This window comes from Theropithecus gelada, chromosome 7b (assembly GCF_003255815.1).
Source record: "Theropithecus gelada isolate Dixy chromosome 7b, Tgel_1.0, whole genome shotgun sequence".
Classification (NCBI taxonomy): Eukaryota; Metazoa; Chordata; class Mammalia; order Primates; family Cercopithecidae; genus Theropithecus; species Theropithecus gelada.
Genome location: NC_037675.1, coordinates 5,723,644 through 5,729,769, shown reverse-complemented (window position 1 = coordinate 5,729,769; position 6,126 = coordinate 5,723,644).

The window sequence follows — 6,126 nt, the reverse complement described above, 5'->3', positions numbered from 1 at the left end:
GTCTCGCTGTGTCGCCCAGGCTGGAGTGCAGTGGCCAGATCTCAGCTCACTGCAAGCTCCGCCTCCCGGGTTTACGCCATTCTCCTGCCTCAGCCTCCCGAGTAGCTGGGACTACAGGCGCCCGCCACCTCGCCCGGCTAGTTTTTTGTATTTTTAGTAGAGACGGGGTTTCACCCTGTTAGCCAGGATGGTCTCGATCTCCTGACCTCGTGATCCACCCGCCTCGGCCTCCCAAAGTGCTGGGATTACAGGCTTGAGCCACCGCGCCCGGCCTCACCGCAGAACTTTTTTTGTACTAGATGGAAGTATTAGCTATTTAAGGCTGGGGGCAGTGGCTCATGCCTTTAATCCCAGCACTTTGGGCGGCTGAGGTGCATAGATTACCTGAGGTCAGGGGTTCAAGACCAGCCTGGCCAACATGGTGAAACCTGTGTCTACCAAAATACAAAACCTAGCCGGGTGTGGTGGTGGCTGCCTGTAATTCCAGTTACTCGGGAGGCTGCGGCAGGAATCGCTTGAACCTGGGAGGTGGAGGTTGTAGTGAACCGAGATTGTGCCACTGCACTCCAGCCTGGGAGACAAGAGTAAAACTCCATCTCAAAAAAAAAAAAAGAAAGTGTTAGCTACTCAAAAAAATTAATATGAATGATCTTACATGCCCACCCCAGTGGGTATACACTGTCATAGGAGGTGCATGCCCCGGGACAACACCACTTGTGGCCTGGCCACGTGAGTATCCAGGGCTGATCCTGCTTTTCCCTTTCCTTCCTCAGGGGCATCCATCCCAGTTTCCTTGGTATTACTTAGCTGGCCTCACATCAGGACTTACCCAATCATCCAGACATGGCTGTGGCCCCTCTTTGTCTTGCACCTCCAGAGTGTCAGGCAGGTTCGTGGTCTCTGCCCCAGCCATATGTATCTGTGACACATACACACGTACAATCACATGCACACAGGCTCGTACACAACATGCACTTGTAAGCACACAGGCACACCTGGGTACACGCAGGCCTGGGCCCTTCCTCACATTACAGATGCTTCAGCCACAGGCAGGAGCAGGGGACTGATAGGTGTGAGCGACACCCAGGAGAGGAGGAGCTGGAGGAAAGGAGGGAGCTCCCCCTCCCTCTGGGCCATTGCCTCACACAGTCCAGGTCAAAGTGGGCACTGAGGCTCCACATTCCCCAGGACTTTGGGGAGTGGGGCGCTCGCGAGCTCAGGAGGCAGGCCACCCTGGGTTGGAACCCCAGCCCTGCCGCCTGCTCCAGGTGTGCCAGGGCCTGCATCCTTACATTGGCAAGTCTAGAAACCGAGGCACGGGGAAGTCAACTGACTTACTGAAGTCCCCCAGCTGGTGAGCAGTGGAGCCAGGATTGTACCTGTGCAGGCTGGCTCGGAGGCTATGATCCTCTTCCCACCACTGGCTGCCTCTAAGTCCTGTGGATCGTGGGACTTTCTTTCAGCTTTCTGGGGCCTTCTAAACACACCTCATCCAAGATAGGGTGAGAAGTGGGTGCTTAGGACGCAAGAAGGTTTTTGTTAGGGCCCTTTCTCCTCCATACTCCCATAAGAGGTGGCTCACTGGCTTTTGTTCAGGGTCTGACACATGGTGGCCAAAGGGTCATTGGCCTGGTCCTGCTGGGCACGTTTCAGGACAAGTGCCCCTGGGTGCATGGGGTCCTCAGGAAATGCCTTTGCTGCCCAAGACTGCCCAGGGATGAGGTCTCCTGCGGCAAGGGCATCCCAGAGACCACCACCATTTAGAAAGGGGTAGCCCAGCTCACCTTGCCCAGAACCAGTGCCCTGTCCTGGGTCCTCATGCCCATCATGGCCCTGCCACATCCTCCCAAGGTGGCGCTAAATGGCACAAGCCCTTCTGTCACTCTGAAAGTGCAAGACCAGGAATATGTTCAGGTAGAACTGTTTCCGGCTGCAAGTAATTGATGGACAGGGACTTAAGGCAAATGCAGCCTTATTCATTTCACACGGCAAGAGGGTGGTGGGCCAGGGTTGGTCCTGTGACTCAGTGATGTCAAGGAATGGGCTCAGTTTTTCTGGTAGCCGTGGGACTTGAGTCTGAGGCTTCCTTTTTTCCTGTCCCCTTACAACACATCTCACCAGCCCATCAGGGAAAAGGACCAGGGAACCCTAATTTGTTACAACCAGGAGCTGTTGGAGCAAGGAGCGACTCTAGCATGGATGAAGGCCTGGGTAGGGAGCCTGGTTAATACAGGGGATTCATGTGGCTCCCAGTTTGCACCCTCCCCACCATCCTGGCCTGGAGGAGAGGGAAAGGGAGGTCAGTGGCTTCTTCCTTTCCCCACCCCCACCCACATTCCAGGACACCTCCTGGAGCTGTGCTTCGCCCTGGGCCAGCCCACCCTAGACCGTTCCCATCCTCTCTGGGTGTGATGAATGCCAGGGCTGCTTACAGAGTCACAAATTAGGTTGCCAAAGGCATCCCCGGCCTGGCCTGGAAACACCTCCCGGCTGAAAGGAGGCACGTCTGGGCTGAGCAGACGTCTTTATTCAGCTGTAATTGATGTTTCACAGACGTCTGTAACTCCGTCTGGAGGGACACAAAGCGCCCCCATGCTTGGCCCGGGCAGCCTCTTTATGTCGTCCCTTTTCATCTGGCAGTCAAAAGTGGAGGAGCCGCCTGGGCTTTCCTGCTTGGTCCCTGGGCCAGGACAAAGGCGGGCGCTGCACACAGAAGCCACCCGGTGGGCCTTCACCTCCTGGAGTGCTCTATGCTAATCTAGCGCCAGCCCAGACCCCTCCTGCATATCGATGGGCAGCAGGGACTGCCCCTGAAACAGGCAGAGCCCTGGCTCACCCGGGAAGGGGTGGCTCCCAGCAGCCAGACCTCAGTCGGTGGGTCCGCCTGAACCCAGACTCAGTTGGCTGAGATGGTGGGTGAAGGGACCTTGTAGCGGAGCAGGGGTTCTTAGCCTGGGACCCAGCGCCCCCAGGGGAGGGACATGTGAACCACTGAAATCACAGGCAGCTCTATGCACAGACTTTTTCTCTAGGAAGAAGTTCCATATCTTTCATCAGGTGCTCAAAAAGGTAAGTCCTACCAGGCACAGTGGCTCACACCTGTAACCCTGGGGCTTTGGGAGGCTGAGGTGGGAGGATCGCTTGAGCCCTGGAGTTCAAGATTAGTCTGGACAACATACTGAGACCTCATCTCTAAAAAATTTTAAAAAATTAGTCAGGTATAGAGGTGCATATCTGTAGTCCCAGCTACTGAGGCTGATGTAAGATGATCCCTTGAGCCCATAAGTTTGAGATTACGGTGAGCTGTGATCATGCCACTGCCACTGCACTCCAGTTTTGGTGACAGAGTGAGATCCTGTCTTAAAAAAAAAAAAAAAAAAAGAGGTAAGTCCTACTGCTGGGCTCACCTAAACTCCCATTTTACAGATTAGAAAGCGGAGGCCCAGAGAGCACATGCCCAATGTCACGTGATAAGTTGGTGGTAGCACTTCTGCTCAAAGACTCTCTCTGCTCTGCCAGACACCACACAGTTGGGAGCTCACAGAGGCCAGGCAGGTTACCGTAGGGGAGCAACCAGGTTCTCCAAGGAGGGGCCAGGGAGACAGGGGAATGTGCAATGATCTGCCAGGGTAAGCCCAGTGGTGCCAGACCCTCAGGGGAAAACTTAGACTTTTAAAAAATGGGAAATTTGCCAATTAAAAAATGCTGATTCATAGCTTGCAGAGAGTCGAGTTTGAGACTTTTGTTTTTTGCCTCACTGAGTTCCTCCTCCTCTCTTCTGCAGGCAAGGGAAGCTCCAATGTGGCCACACGAATCCAGATTCTCCCACTGGCCCCCTTGCCCTGAAGCCAGAAGGGGGCTGCAGTGCAGAGCTGGTGCCCAGAAACCCATGCCAGTTGTCCGTAGTGCCCCAGAGCAGGTTTGCAGCCCTCTGACTGTGGGGCTTCTGCTTTTGGTTGTCAGTCCTGATTGAGATGCTCTGTCTAGAGTGACTGCAATTCCTCGGCTTTCCTGAGCCCTGCTATTTCCCAGGCTGGAGGCAGAAGTGACAGGTTCATGGTGTGCTGGTCCCTGCAGGGTGCCCTGACCTTCCCTCTGGGCTTGGCATGATCCTGCAGCATCCTCCAGAGAAGGCGAGAGGGAGCGAGAGGAGACCAGAGTGGGAGAGACGGAAAAAGAAAGAGACAGCCACAGAGAGAGAGAAAACAAGAAGAGAGCGACAAGGAGGCAGATGTAGAGGGAGAGAAGGGAAGGGAGGCAAGGGAGCAGAGAGGAAGAGAGAGAGACGAGGAGAGAAAGAAAGAGGGAGGATGAGGATCAGATCGATATAGAGAAAGACTGATATAGATATAGATCAGAGAGAGAGAGACAGGAAATGGGGCTGCCTGGAGAGATAGAGAGACACAGAGAGACAGAGAACAAGACTGAGGCAGAGAGAGCCAGAGACAGAGCGAGAGAGAGAAGGAAAAAGACCAAGAGGAGAGGAGGTGAGAGGCCAGGGGAGGAGAGAAGGCAGGGAGCGCACAGTTCCAGGTCTGGGCGTTGCCCTTGACGGGTGGGATGTGGGAGGGGGTGGGGGGTGTCTCTGTGGTTCTCAGGCTCTGAGGGGTGAGAATCAGCACCCTCCCAGACGATTTGCTCTTTGCTGTGATGGCCGGGCCATGCCCACCTGCATCTGAAGCCCAGGTGAAGCCAGAGCTACCCCTGTGCTGGGTCCACGATGCAGACTTCCAGGACTCACCTGTTCTAGACCATGCTCTGAAAGGCAGAAGTGGGGCTTATGCTGATATCCAGGGAGGCGCTGCAGACGGGAGACCCCACCTGCCCATCAAAGGAGTTTACATTTATTTGGGAACAGGTGAGACACAATTTTTCAAATTCTTAAAATTTAAAAAAAATGTTACTGGTTTTTAGGGTAACAGCAAAGGAGGGGATCAAGTGAAACATAAAGTTCTCCTCCCCTACAATACCCTCAAGTACAGTCTAGGGGATTTAAAATACCGGGGGTACCCCTATCCTTCCCTTCCCTGTGTGAGATGAGATTGGGGCTATTGGTTGACATCACGCCATGGTGGCATCTCTTAGGAACATGAGAAATGCCAGGTCCTTAATGACACAGCTTTTCACAAGTACCCATGTGTGTAAGTACACACACACACACACACACAATTTATGCTTCAGGTGCAGCCCCTGGTGTATCCAGGGGCTCAACTAAGTGACCTTTCATTGCAACCGGGGGTAGCAGCCAACTAGGGAGGCTGGATCACGTATTAGGCACTGGTGTGCTGCTCATAACTATGGCCTTTGGGACACTTCACTGTCTTGTTCTCAGCGACTCAGGTGGGGGCATTTCAGGCACAAGAGAAAGACAAACAAAACTTGGCCAGCAGGGGAGATGTCTGAGGGGAAAGATGAGCAGATAGGCCAGGCTCATTCTTTTGTTTATTCAATGAGTGAGTCCTTCTTCTAGCATTTACAGTGAGTGGTGTTTATCTTGTATGCATTTAATCGACAGGCACGTAATGATTCACACTCAAGATGTTTTTAATAAAAAATACTGTGCAAGTACAGTTGAATATGCACTTTCTTGCATACTACACATTATATATCCGTGACACATTTATACGTGCATATTACTGTAAAGAGTTGTATATATCGTACTATGATACTGTGTATACTGACTTGCTGAGCAACTTAAAGGCCCAAGGATAATTTTTTTTTTTTTTTTGGGAGATGGAGTCTCACTCTGTCACCCAGGCTGGAGTGCAGTGGCACAATCTCAGCTCACTGCAACCTCCACCTCCCAAGTTCAAGCGATTCTCCTGCCTCAGCCTCTCGAGTAGCTGGGACTACAGGCATGTGCCATGACACCCGGCTAATTTTTGTATTTTTGATAGAGATGGGGTTTTGCCATGTTGGCCAGGCTGGTCTCGAACTCCTGGCTTCCAGTGATCTGCCAGCCTCGGCGTCCGAAAGTGCTGAGATTACTGGTGTGAGCCACTGTGCCCAGCCCCAGGGTAACCCAGTTCTATTAATAGCACTAGCCCCACCCTCTGGGGGAGGGTTCTGGGTGGTTTACGTCATTCATAGAGGTCCCAGTCCCCACACCAGTGAGTGGTTTAGGCA